Raw genomic sequence first — 23,745 nt, forward strand, 5'->3', positions numbered from 1 at the left:
ATCTTTAAGCGCTTTTCTTTGTGCATATGTAATGTTCCATCAACCTCTTGATTTCTCAATACCCTCCTGTAGTTTTAATAGATCTTGGTTTACTTTTTCGGAGAAAATGTCAATGGTTCCGACTGGTGTTTGAGGATAAAATTTGGAGGTTGGTCTGAAGGAACTCGGCAGTGGCATGGGATGTTTGTACAATGTGGAGTCTCAATGGGTGCAGGCCCATCCAGGGCGTAATAATGATACCCTGTCACATTGATCATTTAAGCTTTCGGATACATGGCCCATATAGGGCACTATTGTGTTACATGTGGAATGGGTTGGTTTATAATGCTGAACTACAGAGGGAGCAGGCCCATTCAGGGCGCAATATTGAAAACACTTTGCATTGATATGTGTGGGTTATCTATAATTGTAATAAATATCTGATGCTTAGATTTAATATAATATAAGCTGTTATGCATAGATGCGGCTATGCGATTACGTGGGCTCTGTATTTGTATTTACAATATGCTGCCGAGAGGGGACTCATGTGAATCGCTTTGGAAATGTAACAGTAGGTACCATCACAGCATGACGCAATGTGGGTTTGATATGCCTAATGTCTGAATGGTATTCCTTTGCCTGACTTTCAATTAGCTTTGGAGATAATTGGAATGACGATGTCTATATGACGAGGTTTGAACGCAGCGGGCGCCAACACTGAGGAAGGCGTACCGCTGAAATGCGTTTATTTTGTTGATTTAACGTGCCATTAAATCCGAAGAAGGATTTACCTTCTGTGAGTGCTGGCATTTATTCTTTTAAGCGTGAATATATATCTATATATATATCTATATAGATACTTACGTTCAGGTGTGCCTGCTGTGCGAGAATCCACTTTTGGTTTTTTGCTTCCCCAGTGCTGTAGTCACCTGTGCTGCCTTGTCCAATCATGGCAAGGTACCTGCCTTTAAAAGGAGAGCGGGAGAGCTATTGGTGTTCGAATCCCGGCAGCATTTGAAAAAGATTTTTAATAAAACGAAACGCGTCATGCACTAATGCCGGAATAAATGGATTTTAGCAGCTTCTCTGGAGTCCGGTGGTGTTCTTCTCCTTGAAACCTTGAGGAGATTGGTGCTTATATATATATATATATATATATATATATATATATATATATATATATTATCTACTGGCGGTCGCCAGTAGATAGTTATAGTTACAACGTAGTTTCCATAGGAAATCTCAAAATTCTATTTTGAATAACTTTGGCGCCGGTTGACGAATCCTCGCGAAATTTTCAAAACAAATGGGGCGCTCCATTCAGCTCCTACCCTGAAAGTCTCGGGGTGATTCGTCAAGCAGGGGCCGAGAAAAAGGGGGGGTCCCAAAACGCGTTTTCCCCATGCATTTTTCCATAGGACCTTTAGTCGAAGGTACAGCCCGAACGGCTGAACAGAATTACGTGAAATTTGGCAAAGAGGTAGTCCTCAGGCCAGGCATGTGCCTTTTGCATATATGGTGTAAATCCGTTCAGTAGTTCCTGTGAAAATCAAAAGTAAAATCATATACATATCTGGGTGGAGCCTAACCACACATCTCATTGTGAGATCTGATTGGCTGTCAGCACTTCATCCAAGAAGTGTTGGCAGCCATCTTGGGACCAATATACATGATAACACCTCATTAAAAAGCATTGCAGTTAATAGAAGGTTTTAAGACTTTAGTTACATTATAAATCATTTGTTGATGGTACCATACTCATTTTAGGAATTGTGGTATGTTCTAAGGTGATTTTACCATGTGAAAAAGCCTTCTGCTGGGATATCATGAATCATGTTTGAGAGAAAACTATTTTCACATGCTTTTCCCACAGAGGTTTGGAAGGTGATCTATAAGCTAAACTGAGAGCATATTTTCTGTAAATTCACATTATCTTTCTTAGTCATGTGAGAATGAAGTCTGACATTCTCAGTAAAACATGTACATCCAACAAGGGCAGAGACTGTCAGTTGATTCCTTTGAGTTCTACTGCAGCTTCCCAGAGTGTTCCAAAGAACAACTAGAGCGCTAACAGTCTTACGTATGACAAAGGTATGGCACACCTGAAGCCATCTTGATTGGAATAAAGTGGTAACATTTAAAACATTTAATTTACAAAGGAACAAAATGAGAGGGTTCATTTTGCCATAGAATGTATGATTAGTGCTGCAGAAAGAAAAATTAGGGCACATTTTGAGTGACTTCTCAAATCCTCTTCTATTTCATTAAAGAATTCTGACATGCAGACTGAAACATGCACTTTCAATACCAGCAGCAGACTTCCCTGGTGAGCAGTAGCGTTACTACAGTGATCTAATGAGCGACTAGAGTGCTAACATTCTGAATTTATGGCAAATGTGTGACACATCTGAATGCCTTCTTCATTGAATCAAAGTATAAAACTGACAGTATGCCTACTGAGGAGACTGCAGTAAATGAGGAAATTAGGAATCTGCATAACAAGGTTCCCAAGATGGCCACCAGAGACAAAAGAGCCCAAATGTAGCACAAATATCACCGAGATGTAGCCCAAGTATAGCCCAATGACAGAAATCCCAGAGTGTTTTAAAGAACAACTAGAGCGCTAACAGTCTTACTTATGACAAAGGTATGGCACACCTGAAGCCATCTTGATTGGAAGAAAGTGGTAACATTTAAAACATTTCATTTGCAAAGGAACAAAATGAGGGGGTTCATTTTGCCATAGAAATTATGATTAGTGCTGCAGAAAGAAAACTTAGGGCACATTTTGACTTCTCAAATCCTCTTCTATTTCATTAAAAAGTTCTGACATGCAGACTGAAACATGCACTTTCAATACCAGCAGCAGACTTCCCTGGTAAGCAGTAGCTTTACTACAGTGATCTAATGAGCGACTAGAGTGCTAACATTCTGAATTTATGGCAAATGTGTGACACATCTGAATGCCTTCTTCATTGAATCAAAGTAAAAAACTGACAGTATGCCTACTGAGGAGACTGCAGTAAATGAGGAAATTAGGAATCTGCATAACAAGGTTCCCAAGATGGCCACCAGAGACAAAAGAGCCCAAATGTAGCACAAATATCACCGAGATGTAGCCCAAGTATAGCCCAATGACAGAAATCCCAGAGTGTTTTAAAGAACAACTAGAGCGCTAACAGTCTTACTTATGACAAAGGTATGGCACACCTGAAGCCATCTTGATTGGAATAAAGTGGTAACATTTAAAACATTTCATTTGCAAAGGAACAAAATGAGGGGGTTCATTTTGCCATAGAAATTATGATTAGTGCTGCAGAAAGAAAACTTAGGGCACATTTTGACTTCTCAAATCCTCTTCTATTTCGTTAAAAAGTTCTGACATGCAGACTGAAACATGCACTTTGAATACCAGCAGCAGACTTCCATGTTGAGCAGTAGCTTTGCTACAGTGATCTAATGAGGAACTAGAGTGCTACCATTCAGAATTTATGGCAAATGTGTCACATCTGAATGCCTTCTTGATGGAACCAAAGTAAACAAGCATTGAAAATGCAATAGGTCTCACCCTCGTTTAAGTTAAAGCACTTCTGTTTATAATTAGGTGGCTTTTTAGCTTTGCTTTTATTAGTGTTTTTCAAAATTTCATATACATACCATGCATATGTATGCAGATATGTATATGTATATGTTTGCATGAATTTATATTTATATAGATATGCAGATTATATGTTTATATATGTATATATATATTTACACATACATATATAAATGCATATGCATATATATGCTTATATATATGTGCATATGTGCGCATGTACAGAGAGGTAGAGAGGTAGAGGTGTATAGGTAGAGGTGTAGAGGTAGAGAGGTAGAGAGGTAGAGAGTAGTAGAGAGAGAGGTAGAGAGGAAGAGAGTAGAGAGCGAGTAATAGAGAGTAGAGAGTGAGTAGTAGAGAGTAGTAGAGAAAGTATCAGAGAGAGAGTAGTAGAGAGTAGTAGAGTGAGTAGTAGAGAGTGAGTAGTAGAGTGGGTAGTAGAAAGTAGTAGAGAGTAGTAGAGAGTGAGTAGTAGAGAGTAGTAGAGAGTGAGTAGTAGAGAGTGAGTAGTAGAGAGTAGTAGAGAGTGAGTAGCAGAGTGAGTAGTAGAGAGTAGTAGAGAGAGAGTAGTAGAGAGTGAGTAGTAGAGAGTAGTAGAGAGTAGTAGAGAGTGAGTAGCAGAGTGAGTAGTAGAGAGTAGTAGAGAGAGAGTAGTAGAGAGTGAGTAGTAGAGAGTGAGTAGAGAGTGAGTAGTAGAGAGTGAGTAGTAGAGAGTAGTAGAGAGTGAGTAGTAGAGAGTAGTAGAGAGTGAGTAGTAGAGAGTGAGTAGTAGAGAGAGAGTAGTAGAGAGTAGTAGAGTAGTAGAGCGTGAGTAGTAGAGAGTGAGTAGTAGAGAGTAGTGGAGTAGTAGAGAGTGAGTAGTAGAGAGTAGTAGAGAGTGAGTATTAGAGTGAGTACTAGAGAGTAGTAGAGAGCGAGTAGCAGAGAGCAAGTAGTAGAGAGTGTGTAGTAGAGAGTGAGTAGTAGAGAGTGAGTAGTAGAGAGAGTGAGAAGTAGAGAGAGTAGTAGAGTAGTAGAGAGTGAGTAGTAGAGTGAGTAGTAGAGAGTAGTTGAGAGTGAGTAGTAGAGAATCAGTAGTGGAGAGTGAGCAGTAGAGAGTAGTAGAGAGTGAGTAGTACAGAGTGAGTAGTACAGAGTGAGTAGTACAGAGTAGTACAGAGTGAGTAGTATAGAGTAGTAGAGAGTGAGTAGTAGAGAGTGAGTACTAGAGAGAGAGTAGTAGAGAGTGAGTAGTAGAGTAGTAGAGAGTAAGTGGTAGAGAGTAGGAGAGAGTAGTAGAGTGAGTAGTAGAAAATAGTAGAGAGTGAGTAGTAGAGCGAGTAGTAGAGAGTAGTAGAGTAGTAGAGAGTGAGTAGTAGAGAGTGAGTAGCAGAGAGAGTAGTAGAGAGTGAGCAGTAGAGAGTGAGTAGTAGAGAGTAGTAGAGAGTGAGTATTAGAGTGAGTACTAGAGAGTAGTAGAGAGCGAGTAGCAGAGAGCATGTAGTAGAGAGTGTGTAGTAGAGAGTGAGTAGTAGAGAGTGAGTAGTGGAGAGAGTAGTAGAGAGTGAGAAGTAGAGAGAGTAGTAGAGTAGTAGAGAGTGAGTAGTAGAGTGAGTAGTAGAGAGTAGTTGAGAGTGAGTAGTAGAGAATCAGTAGTGGAGAGTGAGCAGCAGAGAGTAGTAGAGAGTGAGTAGTAGAGAGTGAGTAGTACAGAGTGAGTAGTAGAGAGTAGTACAGAGTGAGTAGTATAGAGTAGTAGAGAGTGAGTACTAGAGAGAGAGTAGTAGAGAGTGAGTAGTAGAGTAGTAGAGAGTAAGTGGTAGAGAGTAGGAGAGAGTAGTAGAGTGAGTAGTAGAAAATAGTAGAGAGTGAGTAGTAGAGCGAGTAGTAGAGAGTAGTAGAGTAGTAGAGAGTGAGTAGTAGAGAGTGAGTAGCAGAGAGAGTAGTAGAGAGTGAGCAGTAGAGAGTGAGTAGTAAAGAGTGAGTAGTAGAGAGTAGTAGAGAGCGAATAGTAGAGAGTGAGTAGTGGAGAGTGAGTAGTAGAGAGCGAGTAGTAGAGAGTGAGTAGTAGAGAGTGAGTAGTAGAGAGTGAGTAGTAGAGAGTGAATAGTAGAGAGTGAATAGTAGAGAGAGAGTAGTAGAGAGTGAGTAGTAGAGAGTAGTAGAGTGAGTAGTAGAGAGTGAGTAGTAGAGAGTAGTAGAGAGAGAGTAGTAGAGAGAGAGTAGTAGAGTAGTAGAGAGTGAGTGCTAGAGAGCAGCAGAGAGTAGTAGAGTGAGTAGTAGAGAGTAGTAGAGAGTGAGTAGTAGAGAGTGAATAGTAGAGAGTAGTAGTAGAGAGTAGTAGAGAGAGAGAGTAGTAGAGAGTGTAGTAGAGAGTGAGTAGTAGAGAGTAGTAGCGAGTGAGTAGTAGAGAGTGGTAGAGAGTGAGTAGTAGAGTAGCAGAGAGTGAGTGGTAGAGAGTTGTAGAAAGTAGTAGAGTGAGTAGTAGAGAGTGAGTAGTAGAGAGTGAATAGTAAAGAGTAGTAGAGAGTGAGTAGTAGAGAGTAGTAGAGCGTGAGTAGTAGAGAGTGAGTAGTAGAGAGTGAGTAGTAGAGAGTAGTAGCGAGTGAGTAGTAGAGAGTGAGTAATAGAGTAGTAGAGAGTGAGTAGTTGAGAGTGAGTAGTAGAGAGTAGTAGAGTAGTAGAGAGTGAGTAGTAGAGAGTAGTAGAGAGTGAGTAGTAGAGAGAGAGTAGTAGAGAGTCAGTAGTAGAGTAGTAGAGAGTAGTCAGTCAGTGTCAGTGTCAGTCAATGTCAGTCAATGTCAGGCAGTCAGTGTCAGTCAGTCTGTCAGTGTCAGTCAATCAGTGTCAGTCAGTGTCAGTCAATCAGTGTCAGTCAGTCAGTGTCAGTCAATCAGTGTCAGTCAGTCAGTGTCAGTCAGTCAGTGTCAGTCAGTGTCAATCAGTGTCAGTCAGTGTCAGTCAGTCAGTGTCAGTCAGTCAGTGTCAGCTATAGCAGCTCTGCTGACCTGGTTCTCTGGCTCTAAAGCAGCTCTGCTGACCTGGTTCTCTCTCTCTAAAGCAGCTCTGCTGACCTGGTTTCTCTGGCTCTACAGCAGGTCTGCTGACCTGGTTCTCTGGCTCTAGAGCAGCTCTGCTGACCTAGTTCTTATGCTACAGAGCAGCTCTGCTGATCTAGTTCTCTGGCTCTACAACAGCTCTGCAGACCTGGTTCTCTGGCTCTAAAGCAGCTCCGTTGACCCAGTTCTATGGCTCTGAAGCAGTTCTGCTGACATGGTTCTCTGGCTCTATAGAAGCTCTGCTGACCTGGTTCTCTCCCTCTAAAGCAGCTCTACTGACCTGGTTTCTCTGGCTCTGCAGCAGCTCTGCTGACCTGGTTCTCTGGCTCTAGAGCAGCTCTGTTGACCTGGTTCTTAGGCTCTAGAGCAGCTCTACTGACCTGGTTCTCTGGCTCTAAAGCAGCTCTGCTGACCTGGTTCTATGGCTCTAAAGCAGCTCTGCTGATTTGGTTCTCTGGCTCTAGAGTAGCTCTGCTGACCTGGTTCTCTGGCTCTAAAGCAGCTCTGCTAACCTGGTTCTCTGGCTCTAAAGCAGCTCTGCTGGCCTGGTTCTCTGGCTCTAAAGCAGCTCCGCTGACCTGGTTCTCTCCCTCTAAAGCAGCTCTGCTGACCTGGTTTCTCTGGCTCTACAGCAGCACTGCTGACCTGGTTCTCTGACTCTAGAGCAGCTCTGCTGACCTAGTTCTTAGGCTCTAGAGCAGCTCTGCTGACCTGGTCCTCTGGCTCTACAGCACCTCTGCTGACCTGGTTTTCTGCACTCACGACGCACGCACCCGACTTCACGAAAATATATTTAAAAATAATATGTTTCTTATAAGTACAAATATATTATTTTGATGAATATCTTACATAATCTCTTGCCTTAATATGTATATTAAAGACACATACATATCATTTTGGAACATAATTTTTTTTTGCTGGAGTCGCACACCCAGCGCGCCCCAGCACGTATATGATGTCACGCGGGACCCGCAAGCGCGCAAACATCTTGTACCGTAATGCGCATGTGTCGCAAATGCGCGGGAGCAGGAGTCGCAGACTGGTCGCATACCAATCGTGCATATCACGTGATATTAAATGTATATGATGTAACTGAAAAACACGCAGCCGTCGCACACCATACGCGGATCCTTCATGACTTTTCTAAAATGGCGGCTAGAATGCGCGCACCCACCGTGATGTGTACACTTTGAGTGCGCGACTGCGAAAAAAAAAAAATTTTTTTTTAAAGAAAATGATATAAATATATTAAAATAAAAAATGAAAACAAGAAAATTCATCAATATTTCAGTTTTAATTAAAAAATGTTTTTTTTGCAATTTTCAGAAAAATATATGTTATTTAATGAATAAAATATTTATAAATAAACAGTTAAAAAACTGTAGAAAATCAGTACAAAAAAATAGATATAACTACTATCACACTTAAAAGTTAGCATTTAAAAAACCTTTCAAATTCACAGAAAAAAACATAGGTTTCAGGGGTGTTGTAGTTAGCTGCCCATTTCACTCGTACAAAACCATAGAAATTCCTCCGTTATAGTTAGCTCCGCTAACTATAACTCCCGCGCCCGCAATGCACTGCTGATGATGTCACATATTGCATCATTCATGACATGGTCAGTGACATCACTGTTGACATCACTGATGACATCTCAAATGACATCACTGATGACATCATCCACTTGACAATCTGATACACCACATCATACACTATTATAACCTTTCATCACTCACTGTAAAATACAGAGTACCATATTTGAAACCATTGACACACCAATACCAGTTACTACATAACCACTCACTGATTCCTAAGTCTACACACACAGCTACCCATTCAACAACAGAATCATCTATACATGCAGTCATTAATTAATAGAACACTATCAAATGCACTTATACACATATATAGACATTGACACATCAGCAGTCATCTTAGTCGGTTATGCAGTCATCCTACTCACTCATGAAAAAAATGTATTGCACTTAAATTTACTCACTTACACAATTATCCAACGACACCTCATTTATTCAAACACATAGTAACTCATCGTTAATATGTTAAAAAAGCACCATTACAATTATACACTCATTCATATATTTACTCTCACAATCACTGACTCTTACACAAACTTATTTATATACACCAACTCTCACGTACAATGCCTTTTATTTTTTTACTTTGTTGAAGATGTGCAACTAAACATATATTCGCTCACCAACACACAAATAAATACACTCAGTCACCCAAACAACTGTTTCCACATGCACTCTTAAACCCATACACCTAGTCAATCAACCATTCACACATCTATGCATAGAGTTACACACACCCCATCCAACCACACACAAACTCAGTCTCCCATACAAATACTCACCCAACTAATCAATAACTAATATACACACTATTATTATTATTTTGATTGTTTATATAGCGCAGCTGATACCTTGCAGGCTTCCTGGCGCTGAGGAAAAAATACTATACTGAAGAGGAGCACGAGTAGGTAAGGCAGGGAGATCTAAGGGAAGAGCCAGGTCTTGATGCACTTCCTAAATGGGAGAAGTTGGGGGGTTTGACGTATTTTAATGGGCAGACTGTTCCATAACTTGGCAGCTGCGACCCTGAAGGATCTGCCCCCAGTTCTGGCTTTATTGTATCTGGGCACCCTTACCAGATACGCTGAGGAAGACCGAAGCTCTCTAGTGGGAGTATACCACTGAAACAAGGTTTGCAGGGGCCTGGGCCCGAGTCCGTGCAAGGCCTTGAATACAATGCAGAGGGACTTAAAAGCCACCCGCTGCTTTAGGGGTAGCCAGTGCAATTCGGCCAGCACTCATGTAGTTAGTGACCAACGGAGGCAGCATGTTATACAACAACAGAGACAGTGCTGCACACATTCACATAGTTTCGTTACTAATCCATGTATTAAGTGAGATACTTTTAATTACTCACTTAAAAAGACAGTCAGACAGCTACTAAATCCTCCATCCAGACAGTTATATATCCACTCAATCTTCAATACAGATTGGTATATATATAATACATATTTAAATTTTAAACTAAACCACATTCAGTGGATGATGTCATCAGTGATGTCATTTGAGATGTCATCAGTGATGTCATCAGTGATGTCACTGACCATGTCATGAATGATGCAATATGTGACATCATCAGCAGTGCATTGCGGGCGCGTGAGTTATAGTTAGCAGAACTAACTATAACGGAGGAATTTCTATGGAGTGAAATGGGCAGCTAACTATAACACCCCTGAAACCTATGGTTTATCTGTGAATATATATATATATACACATACAAAATTCACTGAAAGAACAAAAGATTAAAGTTACGATGTAGATAGGTCAAAACATCAGTTATAATATAACATTTTAAACAAAAAAAAAGAAACAGAAATTCACCTGCTAAAGTTTATTGAGCTATTACTTCCGCTCACCCGCCATGCACTGATTAGGAACTTAAATATTACATCATTTGTGTCATGTTAATTACATTACTGATGACATCACTGATGAAGTCAAATATTATTCCCAGACCAAATTAAAGCATCACTTTAACCTCTGTTTTTCAGTAATTTCTAAGGGTTTTTATTACAAGTAATAAGTCCAGAATTGTCTCCTTACTGAGACCCAAATAACCCATTGTAACTCTTGACAACCTCAGAATAGGAAAGCAGAGCAGTCCAAGTGCTACTCAAGGAAGGCAGTGTGTGCTAACAATTCTAATTTGCTGGCACACAACAATAACACTGAAAAAGTTATTGGTCGTTCAGTGCTCTTTCTTGTAAAATGGAAATGTACATTTATTACTCACATGCTACTAAATACTACACATTAAATTACAAGTACGTACAACAGGTATCTAGAAATACCTTTGGTGATACCCTCAAGTTATAGTTGACCCCTAGTGGGTCATGACAGCCTATAATAGCAATTTCACCCTCTTATCCAGAAGCACTATCACAATATAGGGAGTTTACTTTTAAATAAAGCAGGATTAATGGCTTTTTCAAGGGGAGAAAACTTTAAAGCTTTTCCACATCTACATGAAGTCATTACCGGCAATCAACAATGATTTTCAGCTCACATGCTATAACTATGCACATGACACACAAATGCTCTTTAAATTGGAAATCCCCAAAGGCATTTGAAACTCACAAATCTCCAGTTGGCTCAGAACCGTTGATCAGAGGATGGCATGGAGCCATCTCAAATTGAATGCTTCCATGTGGCGATTGGAAAATTATGCCCCACTTTGCTCCTGGCCTGACAATCTAGAACCACTTCCTAAAATATCAAGGGAAGTAAGAAACCTTTGAATTACCACAGACTTCAAGTAATTAATGAATTCCCAAGTAGACAAATTAGCAATATCAAACTTCTATATTATGAAAACTCTGCAACGTATCTTCCTCTGACCTGGGATATCCACACAAGGTCCAAGCCACTATCTCTTGTACTGTCTTAAACTTGATTACACCAATGGCTTCTTCCACGGATCATCTTTATCAACTCTGTAAAGACTACAATAGATTCAGAACTATGCTGCCAGACTGCTACATATAAAGCCACAAGCCCACATCTCCCCTTCCTTGAGGGCACTACATTGGTTACCAGTTGCCAGAAGGTCAACACCCAAGCTGCTTTATATCACCCACAAAGCAATGCATGGAACAGGACCAATTTCAATCAGTAATAAAATCACCAAATACATTCAACAAAGAAACCTTTGTTCCAGATTGGCACTTCGCTTCAAAATCCCACCATACAAGAAAAAAACCCATAGATGGCACATCTTTCTCTGTTCAAGCAGCCAAACTAGGGAATTCATTATGCTGTGTAGATCTCACTGTATTTCGAAATTATGAGTTTGAGCTTAGGTAGATGTAAACATAGACAATGCTTTGAAAATTAACAATAAGGGTAAAGGAATCTGTGACCGCAATGTTATTTACGTTGTTTTTTAAGGGAGTGAAGTAGTAAACATTTTTCAGTTAGTGCCCCTTTAGAAACTGGTAGAAAACTGTCTTGTAAGGCTTCTGCGGCGCACCTTAGGTTCTGTTTTAGAAGGCCTTCATAGGTCTGGGCAGAGGCGCAGTATTACTATTACTTTTATCAGAGAGGAGAAGCTATAAAAAGTGGAGATTGGAGAGTTATAAATAGATAAAGGCGTTAAAGGGGTTTCAAATTACTCCACCTATTGTGGAGAGGTTTAGTGAGTCACCCTACAGTTGTAGTTTCCCCTTAACCTTATTTCTTCAGTGTGCACTCAGCGACACGTAATCTCCAGCCTGCATCTTAAAGCAAGTGGGGGAAGCTGCCAGCTTTTATAGCAGTGTTCCCAATCGGTAAAACAGGAAGATGGGAGTGGGTTTTTAATCATGACCCTGGGGACTTAGAGTGGTTTTGTCGTACCCCTGGTAGACTTAGAATGAGGCTATCTGATCTTGAAACAGAGGTTGATGTTTGTTGGTGCCCCTGGGGTATCTACAATAGGGACCACCTCATGTACTATTTAAAAGTCATTAAGATTGTACTTTTGTCTAAACATTCGGCTCTACTGATGTAATGGAACATTTTTATCTTATAGAATAATCATGAATTCAATGGTAGTTGAATGCAGGTATCATTTATCGAGATAAAAAATAAAAAACAGAAAGATAAGAGCAGTTTTCAATCATGACCCTAGGGGACTTAGAGCAGTTTTGTCATGCCTCCGGGGACTTAGAATGATTTTATCCGATCTAATAACCGAGGTTGAAGTTCACTTGTACCCCTGGGGTATCAGTGTTAGCGACTAACTCATGCACTATTTTAAAGTCATTAAAATTGTACTTCCATGTAATCATTGGGTTCTAAAGGTGTAATGGAACCTTTTTATCTTAAAGAGTGATCACAAATTAAATGGTGGTTGAATGTAGGTGTCACAAATCGAAATATATGTGATGTGCTCTTAATGTTGTGAAACAATGTTTTCTATTCCCGGGGAAGTATGTAATTTTGATGGGAGCCCATTTCCAATTACTAATGCCCAAGGAATATTGTCATTGAGTCCTTTGTGGGCTGTGCCTAAACAGTAGACCCAATGCTGTTCTTTTTGTAGTAAGTTTCTTTCAGCTTTGTGTGCAAACTGAGCCGGTGCCACATGGATAGTGTCCTGCAATGGGAAGAAGTCCTAGCATTGTTGAAATTGTTTCCTGCCTTACAACTTTCTTCTTTGGTCTGGTGTGAATTAGATGATCCCTAAAGATCTTTTGTCTTTTATGGGCGAAGTGTGATATAGGCCAATTCAAACTGCCCGAGTTTACTATTCTCCAGTTCTTTTTAAACAATCTTTATTCATTTTCCAAAAAGACCCCCCCTTAGTTCCCCCCCTCCCCCCCATCAGACAGGTATAATTTACAGCTTCATTACATGTTTAAATAGGGTATTAAACATTAATTTCATCAACTGAAAATCAACATAATAGTTTACAAAATTCTCTTCTTTTTGTACATGCCTACTTTTGATGGGGAGTATAAACCTCCTTACCCTACTCAATACCTTGAGAATGACTCCACTCGAGCAAGGGAGTCCATGTTTTTCCCCCTCTTCTGCGTAATTTACTGCTCTTATGTTTATATATAGCCATTTCCAGATTGAAGATTGCGAGCATCCTAGCTAGCCATTGTTGAAAAGATGGAGCATTAGAATCCAGCCAAGGGGATGCAATACACATTCTCAATACTGCCATAGCAATAAAAATTAATTCATGTCCTATTTTTGCATCATTAGGATCCGCAGCCCCTAATAAGATGACATCATTGGTCAAGATTATTTCAGTTTGTAACACCTCTGTCAAGAATTTTTCAATATCTTTCTTCAGTTTTGTTAACTCAACACAAGATGCAAAGGTATGAACACAATCCGCTTTAAACGTTGCACATCTCGGGCAGAATGTTCACTCAGCATTCCCTATTTAGCAATTTTATTAGGGCTGTAATACAAAGAAAAACACGTTTTAAAAAACTGAGACTGTAATCTCGTAGACATTAAAATAGTTTGTAACATTTCATATGCATAATTAAATTCCTCATTAGAGATCCCTACATTCTCCTGCCACTTCAATGAGAATTTATCCAGATCATCTGGCAGTGCAGCATTAATAACTGTGCATATTTCACCAATAGTGTATATTTTAGCCTGAAGTAATTTTTCAATAATTTCAACTTTCTCAAAGTGTACCTTTCCCCCCACCTTCCGCAACATAAAATCTATAATTTAAAGGTACTTAAAAAAATCCCGCCAGTCTAAATTAAAATCCTTTTCCAGTTCTTCAAAGGATTGTATCCCTATAGGGGTGAAGAAACAACCGATCTGGACAATCCCCGCATTCTTCCATTTGCGCATACAAGTTTCTCTAAAAATCGCCGGGAGAATTTGATTATCTGCTAAAGGCATGTTAAATGAAATTCTGCCGATCCCAAACATTCTTCTTATTGCACTCCATGCTTTAAACACGCTAAAGAGAGTTTTAAATCAAACTTTTTTGTAAAAGCTGTCATACAGTTGACACCATATACAGCCACAACACTCCCTTCCCAACACCAGTTCAAAAATAGATGGAGTTGCATCAGGCCGTACATTCTCCCTTTCATTCTGTAATAACTCCCTACTATAGAGTAGCAACAACGCCCACTAATATACCTTTAAATTCAGGAGTGCCAACCCTCCCCTGTCCCTGGATAGAGTAAGAGCTATGTAACCACGCCGTAGTTGTGAGTACGCCTAGATAAATCTAGAAAACGTCAGCTAAATTACTTTAAACCAATGTGTCGTAAATTCAAGGCAAATTGCTCTAAACAGGTATAAAATCTCTGGGAAAAACACCATCTTGATAACTTTAGCTCTGCCTCTAATGGATAAATGCAAATTATTAAGACGTTGAAGATCTTTCCGCATCGTATCTATAAGAGGCTCCATATTAAGCTCAACCACATTATCTAGATTAGCAGATATACACACACCTAATATGTAGCTGTTTCTACAATGCACTTAGCATTCATTTTTGTTTTGACGTTCAAAACTATCTGTGTTTTACTTTGGTTGAATGCATAATCAGATTTGTCCAAAGTTCCTGGCCTCATCTTCAATAGCTCTCATAGCGGTATTTGGGTCAGCGTTTACTAAAGCTATGTCGTCTGCATATGCTAGGGTTTGGTAGGATATTTTTGTGACCATATAGGTGTTATTTCGGCATTTTCTTCCAAACTATGGATAAATGGATCGATATAGATCGCGAAGAAAAACGGCTAGCAGGGGCACCCCTGCCTCGTGCCTCGGAATATTGCGAATGCTTCGGACAGCACACCATTAACCATTACTGCCACTGTTGGATCAACATAGAGTCTCTGCACTGCCTGAATGAACCCCTCCCTAATTCCTAGCCTAGACATGCTAACCCACAAGTATTGCCAGGAGACCCTATCAAAGGCTTTTTCGGCGTATAGTAAAACCAGAGCCATAGGGTCTCCTGCAACATTGGTGGCATCAAATAAGGCAATAACTCTTTTAATATGATTTATGTTGGACCTCTCTGGAACAAATCCATGTTGTTGTTTGGAGATCACTTTATGTATGATAGATGCAATTCTATTGGCTAACATTTTTGAGTATATTTTTGAGTCAGCATTGATAAGTGTTATTGGGCGATATGAGCCCATTTGATCTACAGGTTTATTCTTTTTGGGAAAGATCACAATTTTCGCTCTTGACCAGGAACTCGGAGGTTGGCCTCCCTTAAAAATATGTACCATTCAGTCTGACAGGATAGTTTTTAATTGATCTATAAAGATGACATAGAATTCGGACGGAATACAATCCGTTCCAGTTGCTTTACCATTTGCTAAGCCTTTGATAGTCATTAAAATGTCCTCCTCTTCAGGTAGACAATCTAAACTTTCCTGATCCTCCACCTCAAATTTTTCCCATGAAATATAATCTAGATAGTCTTCGATATCTTGCTGCCCACACACAGCATCTGCTGCATAAAGATCTTTATAAATCCTCCCGAAAGCGTTTCTCTTATAAATTCAGGATTAGTTAATTGACCCAACTTAGGGTCATTAATCTCTCGGATCAGATTTAGAGAGATCTGTTGTCTTGTGCGTACCTCAAGTTGATGGCCAATTTGCTCATTGAGTTCATAAACTACCTCTTTTTGTGGCAAAGCTTTTTTAACAGACTTATCGGTAAATACTTTAAAAATAGCCGCTTTGGCGATTGCTACCTGTCTTTGTATTCTTTCTAGATCTTCATTTGTTATCACAGCCTTTACCAATTCTTCTTCTGCTCTTCTCAAGTTATCCTGTAGTGTCTTCATAATTAGCCTGGCTTGTTTATTAGCATTTAGGGAGTATCGTAATGTTTCACCCCCGACTCCGGCCTTTAGAGTATCCCACACTGCATCAATCGTGGTACTCCCTAGGTTATCTTCCAGGAAATTTGGAATCCATTTCCTCATGTGTGTAAATAACTTATATCTACAAGCAAAGATCTCCCAAATGTCCAAGACTTTATGTTAGGGTTAACCAGCTTTACTTCTAGGCTACATATTAATGGATTGTGGTCTGATAACACACGAGGCAATTTCTCTATTAGACAACTTGGTTTTAAAGAATTAGAGATGAACACATAATCTAATCTAGCGTGGGTGAGGAGTGGATTAGAAAAATATGGGTACCCTGGGTCTGCTGTTTTCCTCAGCTGCCAACCATCTACTAATCCACATATCTGACACATATTCCTCAGTGCCTTAAATACTCTAGGTTTCCACCCCACATATTGCCATCCCACCTCAATAGACCAATCACTGGGAAGATTGATATTAAAATCACCACAGACCATCAATGGAAGAGGCCAATGGGTAAGTTTGTTTGAAACATCCTCCAACACCACCGGATCGTCTAAGTTACTCCCATATATAGAGCACAGCATTAATTTCTGTCCAGCCCCATATTGGCATTCCGTAATTACCCAAAGCCCAAATTTATCAGCTTTTGCTCTATTAAACAACAACCCACTGCCTTTAGCTAAAATCGCAACCCCTCGCACCTTGGCACCCTGTGTCGTTGCACTTATCACCCTGAACCCCAGTGTTTTCAAAACATGGATTTGTGCACCATTTATATGTGTCTCTTGAAGACATACAATATTGACACCCATTGCCTGTAACCCCACTGCCACCGTTTGTCTTTTTTAAAAATCATTTAAGCCACATATGTTGATAGACACAATTTTTACAACCCCCATTTAAGATGCCATGTGCCTGACACAGATAGACCTCCAGCAGTAAATGCACCTCTTTTGTCAATAAACACCCCCGTTTATTTCCAAACATTGTTATACCCCAATTTCTAATCTCTGTCACACTGTATAAGTTTATCATACCCCTACTTTTTACCTGTCTGAACATCCCCCCCCACCCTCTCCCACCACTCCTCCCCCCACCACCATCGAGGCAACCAGGCTCAAGCATGAGCCTGTGTGAGGACGTCTGAAACCTTCCACCCCTCCTCCCTCCCTCCTGCGAATATAACTATACCACAAACTACATCATCCCGTGTTTGTTCTTGATGCTATCTGTTACATTTCTCTTACTCCCTTACAGTATTTTTTTTCTTTCGGATTTCAAATTTTAGACCCCCTAGGCTCTTTCACAATATCATCCAGCATTTTTTGGGCTTGTATTTCAGAGTTAAAGCTGAAATTTTGCCCTTTATAAACCACCTTGAGTTTGGCAGGGTTTTGCAAAAATACCAACACCTCAGACTCTTGAAATGGGGTAATTAATTGCCTGAGCCGCCATCTTCGCTCAGCCGTCGCATGGGCAAAATCAGGCTTGGCAAAAAGAGCAAACCCTTCAAATTGTCTCTTGGCATTAGGTCTAGCTAAATCATAAACAGCCTGACGGAGTGAAAAGTTACCAAAGTATATTAATATTGCCCGGGGTAGTACTTTTGCTTCTGCAGCGTGTTTGGATGGATTTAGTGGAAATCGATGCGCCCTTTGCACTTCTTTATCCCAGTCCCATGATGATAGTTCTGGTAGCGATTCCTTCAACATCCTAACCGCAAATTTCCTTGTGTCGGTCCCCTCAAGGTTCTCAGGTACCCCAAGCAGCCGCAGATTATTCCGGCGCTGCCGATTCTCATAGTCCTCCATTTTCCACATTACATCTTTGAGAGTTTTGTCCTGAAGATTGGACTGCACCTGAATGTTTTCTACTGTTTTTTTCCAATACATCTGTCCGTGATTCTACCAAACTCATCGGCTCTGCAATATCGGAGCAAATCTTTCCCACTTTCCGTAGAGATCCTTACAGGTTTTCAGTGGCATGTCTTGCTTGTCGGTTATCCGCTTTGACGTCGTCTTGGAAAGTTCTCAAAGATTGTAAAATCAAAGCCAACGAAGGCTCGGGGGAGCCCTCCCCTTACTTTGCTCTGATTCACTCCCTTGGGCAATTGAGAGCCTCCTTTCTTCATCTCGTGTCTCTGGGGACACTATTGATGATGCCTAATAGTCCCAACCCATCTCTTCACCTAGTTCTTGTTCTTTATAGGTCTTTTATTGGGAATTTCCCTCTGAAATCCGTTTGGATTCTTTTTTGGTTGTAGAACCTTTTTCCACTGGGGTGCTACCATCTGAGGATGAGCCCTCCTCCACCTTACTGCTACTAGACATATTATTATCCGACACCTCTGAATCTTCTGTAAGGGAGAATAACTTTTCTCCTGTTGCATCATGATACAGTTCGCATTGATCAATCAGCCCCTTAACCACTGCACTGTGGGGGGCGTAGTAAATTGCCATATACATCTGATACCTCTGGGATGCCAACCTTATCAACGTGCTTGCATATAACAAATGCTTGTTCATCTATCTTATCTTTCGGCATTGCACTTGGGTCATTTGTCACCTTAATTTTCTCTGTGTTTTCCACTGAGTCAATAGTTAACCCCATCGTCTGTGCATCCTCAGGCAGTGGGCTACCATCTTTTGTAATCGTTAAATCAGTCTCTGGGTTCCCATTACCATTTTTTTCCATTCCGCTTTCCTTTTTTTGTGATAGTTTTGCCATCACTTATGGATAAAATAATGTTGTTATCGTAGGTTGAATTTTTTCGGTCCCACAAGGCGTTTTGGTTCTCCGCATATTTATTTTCGCCGGGGGTTTGTTTTTCTCTGATAATGTTTTGACCGGCTTATCAGCTCTGGTGGGACGTGGGTCATTTTTCTTACTGTCCTGTTTGGGGTCAGACCCCTCTTGTCTCCCCATAGCTGCTGTAGTTACTCACAGCTTCGGTCTTCCCCGAGCTCCCATTGAATTTCTTGCTTCTTCCGGGAATGCATAGCATTTCCCTGGTGACCACACAGATGCGTAAGCACGTCCGCCCCCAGCAACGGCCGTGAGCAGGAGCTGTGTGAGAGACTCCCAGCGCCCTTTGCCGGAGCCCATTCTCCTGCAGGATCTCCCGCAGGTGTACGCCCCACATCCGCTGTACCAAGAAGTCGGTCCGGGGCACAGAAGAGTATCACAAGTTCGGCCACCACTCGTGACCCCTCGCATGCTGCTCGACTCGCTGTAGACACGGGACACACTTCATCCAGGTAGGAAAGAGGTGAGCGCGGTCTCTAGTCCGACGCCATCTTGCCAGCTGTTCTACTATTCTCCAGTTCTTACGTACTAGGTTTTAAGAGATTATATGCTGCATTAAAGGTTGTTACACGTCAGTGTTTCCTTGAGGTTTTTCTTTATTTATCAGGAGTACCTCTCAATGTTGTTTTTTTGCCCTTTTATAATTATTTGTTAAGATCGGTTTAGAATAGTTTCTAGATTCTAGATTTTTAGATTTTAAGTCGCCATAAGATTCACATTCAAGCTGCTTTATATCACCCACAAAGCAATACATGGAACAGGACCACTTTTAATCAGGAATAAACTCACCAAATACATTCATTCAACAAAGGAACCTCTGCTCCAGGTTGGCACCTCACTTCAAACTCCCACCATACAAGAAAACAAAACATAGATGGCACATCTTTCTCTGTTCAAACAGCCAAACTAGGGAATTCATAACCCCCAAACATAAGATCCGCAGATAACTATCATATCTTCAGAAGACTACTCAAGAGTTGGCTCTTTCCTACATAAGCACCATACTTGAACACAAATGTACTGTATATCCCAGTCTATATAAACATTTCATTTGATTATATGTATGTATCTAGATATGTGTATTTCTTGATATGTGTAATATTATGTACTTAAGTATCTATATATCTATAAACTTCATTCTATTACTATGATCTCCAAAATAACCCTTTCAAGACTCTTCCATCCTCTATCCCTCCTTGGATCACCGTAAACCTCATTTTAATAGCATGATCTCCCAAAGAACCCTTCTAAATTCTTTTCTCACCTATCCGTCCTTTGAATCTTTCCAAAACACATGTTACTACTATTATCTCCCTAATCCAATTCTAGAGATTCTTCCCTTCTCCATCTCTCCTTATACTCATTCCAAACCTCCCAATAAACACTTTCTAGGCTCTTCCATCTTCTATCCCCCTATTATACTTTTCAATTCAATTAACAGACTCACATGTCCACTGCTCAAATTAACTTAAATTTCACTATACTAATCTACCACAAATTCTTTTTGGGTCCCGGAGTAGTGTGCTACTCACCGAAATGTGCTCAACACCTCATTAGGGGTAGTAAGTTCTTTACAAATACAATTACAAAACAATACAACATATATAATGCAGGCCTATTGACTTTGTCAAATGGTCACATAAGTAAATGAGCAATAGGTCATAATTTACCATTAAAAGCAACAGGATCAATGCAATAATCCAATGTATTCATTAGGAATATTCACATTGCATTGTTAATTTACAGTCATTGTCACTAAAAGATTGTAACTAAAGTAGTCCTAATCAAAACAACCATAAAGATCAGTTTAAGTTTGTCTTTAACACTCTCCAGGCCACATAATGCTGCGGGGACTAACCACAATAGATCTCCACACTCCAGCTGACAAGCACTGGGCTCCAGCACAGAGTGCTTAAAACATGTTATTGCGATTTTTAGAAAAAATATTCCTGGGGGCTTCTGCACTCCATTCAGCCCCACAAAACACATAAAATAATAGTTGGTGGGGCGTCTATCCTTCCTTGGGGTACCACAAATGCCATAAAAAAAGGTCTTGCAGGCCATTATGGTGTGCTCTTCTCTGGAGCAGTGGCTATTTAATGAAAGGATACCCGCTTTGCTCTCCTTTTGTGTGGACTCACCAATGCATGCATTTCTTTTTTTCATTATATATTTGGTGGGTGCCCTGGTCTCACCTGTGTCCCCTCAACTCAGGGTATCCATGGGGGGCACGGGGGAGGAGCACCAAGCCACCTGGGTCCCCACCAGCTCCCCAGCCAGCACCCATCCTTATATGCCGGCACGGGAGCGGTTTAGACTTCTTTGTGCTCCTGCCCAACAGGAGGAGGCTTTATTTTTGGCTCCTGCCCATGGCAATCCATTGTGGCCACATGGGATGGGGTCCCAGGACAATATACTTATGCCTGGGTCAACGGACCCTATAGTTGTAATGGTCTCCAGGAGATGGGGTCCCAGGGGCCAATGCTTGGCTCAGAGAAGGAGGCCCCATGAATGCCTCCACCCCCACAATTATTATAAAAAACAAAGATTCACTGTCCTGCAGCCCATGGCCCTCTCTAGGGGGAATAAGAACAAAGATGACAGCCTGTCTTTTTTCATTTTTCTGCTTTTATTTTGGCCCCAGGGATGCTCCCTCCGGGAGCCCCATAGAAGGCTAGGAGGTCAGTGTATCCTTAGCTTGTATCCTTAGGTCCTGTAAAAAAAAATATGTTCACGACAGGGAACCAAGTCCCTCAGTCCTGAAATGGCTGCTGCAACATTTCTGTTCATGTTGCAGCAAGCCAGTCAGACAGCGTGCCCCAAAATAGCCTCTTTAGTCAATCATGATTTTTTTAATTTAAGCCCAATTATTAATAGACTTATACATTTTTAACCTTAATAATATCTCCAAAACAACTAAACAGATTTACACCAAAACACAAAAGGCATGCTTTCTGGGTAAAGATCATTCTTTCTGAGAAATTTGGAGCACTTCCGTTCAGCCGTTTTGGTTGTTTTATAGAAAGTAGCAATTAAAGAGGGGCTTGGGTTGGGCATGAAGAGGTTATTCCTTAGAAAAATTTACTAATATTTGTATGGTTGGTCCCGTGGTACTCCTGAACTATGTAACTGTTGGAGTATAGCGGGACCAAAGTTCAGAAAATACTCGGACATTATTGGTCAAGTCACCTTTTTCTCCTGTTGGCCATTTTGGTACAGTGGGACGGGTAGTGGTCCAATGGGCTACTCAAACAATCAGATTGACTACCAGACACATGAAAGATTTTGCAGCTGCCATTACAGGGGTCATGGATTTAGAGTCCTGAAAAAGATTTAAAAAGGGCCCATAAGGAGGCAGTGAGCACACACTGACCCGAGGTCCATGTGAGTGGGAGGGCATGAGGACCCCTCTACTAATTAAAATAAAAAACTAAGCTGATTTTGTCGCTGTTATAGTGGTACTGCTGTGGACTCTATTGTGGTACAGCAGATCTCTCATGGTATTACCCCACTGCTGTACCGCAGTAGTATTGTGGCACTCAAATTAAAACAAAAATACTGTGCACATGAGACCTTTTCCACGCTCAGGATGGTTAGGCCATGCAGCCAATCCCCATTCTGCTGTAATAGTTAGGTATCTAATAAGATGTCAGGTTATGTCAAAAAGTGACATTATAAATATGTATTGAAACTATATAATTACTGATATAGTTGAACAGAGAGAATAACTAACATTTAAAAAACAAAGCACACAGAAATTCCTAAGTGGTAGTTTAGTTAACTAACGTTAAGTTGCTCTGCTTATGGTCTCATATATTACATGTTAAATAACATCATTGAGGACATCACCAATGACATCTCAAATGACATCATTGATGACATTACTGATGATGTCATACAGGCATTGTGAAACTGAAGACTTTCTGGACTTCAAGTACTTAAACAAGCTATATCTGTGCTGCATTTTGCACCAACCATGTGATAATGAATAATGCACATAATCTTTCCCCACACACTGTTAGAGGTTACTCAGTTTTTACCAGTATTAACATACCTAACATCTAAAACACTTTCATTGAATTCCAAGGGATAACCCACTTTTGAAACCTTGAAAGCTCTCCATAATAGAGTTTATTTGTTATACACCTTAACGGGATAACCCTCTTAAAGACTTCAAGTGACCCACAATTCTAAGACAAGAGGCTGCCAGATATGCATTATTCACATGTACAAACCTTCATCTGGGCCTCCTGATATGAGCACCATGATATACAACCATGGAGCCACGCTTACAACCACAGTATGAGTTGACCATTTCAAATCTAGGAGTCTGCTGACCCCTCTTTTACAGAGTGCATAGGAGAAATGTTGCTGTAGTAACTAGTATGGCAGACCTCGTCATGACTGTGTTTCCGACCGAGCGATTATGATTTCGGTTTCCACCAACCTTTCCAAGTCAGCCTGTCCGACACGAAAAGGCTGTCGGAAAGTGAATTTGAGGCCCTTGGCAGGGCCCCCTTCATCCTGCGGCCTCCGGTTGGGGGCTGAGGGGGTACCTAAGGGACCCCCCTGTAAAGCCCTGCATTGTGTGGCAGGCATCATGGCCTGCCTGCGACAGGGTGCAACGTTTTTGGCACACCCCCCATTTCACCCATAGGAGCCTGTGTTGTCGGGGAGAACACAGGCTCTCATAGGACTCAATGGGAATCTGACCGAACAGTGTTCGGTCGCATCGTAATCGGTTGGGAGGAACCGCTGACCACGAGTCGGTCGGTCCCGATTCCGACCGACATTGTAATGAGGCCCTAAGTGTTATGTGCTGGGTGCTTTTAAAAGGTGCCCACAATTATGAAATACAATTGTGAAAAAATTAGGACATAATATTATGAAATACATACTCCCCCTCTATGTTCTATGGTC

The sequence above is a fragment of the Triturus cristatus genome, chromosome 1_2, assembly GCF_964204655.1.
Source record: "Triturus cristatus chromosome 1_2, aTriCri1.1, whole genome shotgun sequence".
Classification (NCBI taxonomy): domain Eukaryota; kingdom Metazoa; phylum Chordata; class Amphibia; order Caudata; family Salamandridae; genus Triturus; species Triturus cristatus.